This window comes from Bombina bombina, unplaced genomic scaffold (genome assembly GCF_027579735.1).
Source record: "Bombina bombina isolate aBomBom1 unplaced genomic scaffold, aBomBom1.pri scaffold_1842, whole genome shotgun sequence".
Lineage (NCBI taxonomy): Eukaryota > Metazoa > Chordata > Amphibia > Anura > Bombinatoridae > Bombina > Bombina bombina.
The window spans coordinates 5001-6492 of NW_026511419.1; the positions used below are offsets into that span (position 1 = coordinate 5001).

Below are 1492 nucleotides of genomic sequence, written 5' to 3' on the forward strand. Positions count from 1 at the left end.
CAAACAAAATGTTTATTTATTTTAAAAAAGTATTTAGACTATTCTACAGCAAGATATGAAAACATGTATTGTGTTTCTTTCTGAAAATTTACTTAAGAGATTAAGCAGCAATTACCTACAATCTGCGCACTTACCATCAGGCTTTTTTATGTTCAGTGATATTTTCCCTCCTCATCTTTCCACAGCGCCCCATACATTGCCATCTTAACCATCCCATTGTCAATAACGATGATGGATCGATCACTTGGAATCATGAAGTTGAAGCACATCAGCTCATTTTTGCCATCACGTTTGGCGATGGCGGTCACGTAAATATTCCCCTGCATGGGTATATTAATTACCTGCCTGGGGGGAACTCTTAGGAACTGGATCCTATTGTCTGGTCTAAGACTCACAGCAATATTGGCCCCCATATTTAAATAGGCTTCCACTTGCTCGCCCACATTAACCCCTCCTTGTATAGAGGCATCTAGTATTATTTCATTAAGGTGCAATTTCCTTGACTCAAAAAAAATCCAGAGCTCAGAGTAGCAGGCATTGGCAATATGGCTGTTTTCACCCCCCATCCTAAAATGGTCTTTGCAAAGATCTCAGGAAGAACAAAATTAAATAATAAATAATTCAGCAATATTTGCTAATAATAAGTCTAGAGCGTTCTGTAGACTTTATATAGGAAAACCTGCTTTTATAACGTATGTGAGACTGAACTGATGGCACCACCCTGAGATAATGTCAAGAAACTTTGCAATGATTATAAAAGATAAATACTTATCTGTCTGTGCCCTGCATGGCTGGAATAGAGAATGACTCCACCTTGCAGTAATCTGAAAACTTTATTTTACATAAACAACAAAAAAATTTTTTTATAAAGCTTACAAATCAATTAAAGAATGTTTCTGTTATCTTGCTTTAGAATAACATATCACACATATGGCTAGATCACGAGTTTGGCGTTAGGGTAAAAAAACAGCGTTAAGGGGTCCTAACGCTGCTTTTTACCACCCGCTGGTATTACGAGTCTGGCAGGTACAGGTGTACCGCTCACTTTATTTCTGCTACTCGAGGCTACCGCAAATCCCCTTACGTCAATTGCGTATCCTATCTTTTTAATGGGATTTGCCTAACGCTGGTATTATGAGTCTTGGAGAAAGTGAGCGGTAGAGCCTCTACCTCCAAGACTCCTACCGCATTTAAAAGTCAGTAGTTAAGAGTTTTATGGGCTAACGCCGGAACATAAAGCTCTTAACTAAAGTGCTAAAAAGTGAGAAAATAAGTAGTAGGTCTGGACTATTACCTAAAAACTCAAAGCCAACTCTAAGATAGACTGTGATCCCTCAGACACAGTTGGAAACTAGTATATAGAAAATAAAAGATAAGAGTGTCGCACTAGGCTGAGTTTAAAATATATAATATAAAAATGCACTGATAGATTCAGGATAGTAAATACAGGATAATAAATAATATACAAAAATCAATAGATTAGGTGATGGAC

At 37.3% G+C, this 1492-nt stretch overlaps 1 long non-coding RNA gene across 1 annotated transcript in view; it reads right to left on the minus strand.

The window, feature by feature from the left end:
- Positions 1-707, minus strand: part of LOC128643738 (uncharacterized) — a 3027-nt gene extending 2320 nt beyond the window's left edge. Inside the window, exon 1 of the long non-coding RNA XR_008399876.1 lies at positions 135-707. This is a non-coding gene — a long non-coding RNA (uncharacterized LOC128643738). The remainder of the gene's footprint in view (positions 1-134) is intronic.
- Between the last annotated feature and the right edge of the window lie 785 nt (positions 708-1492).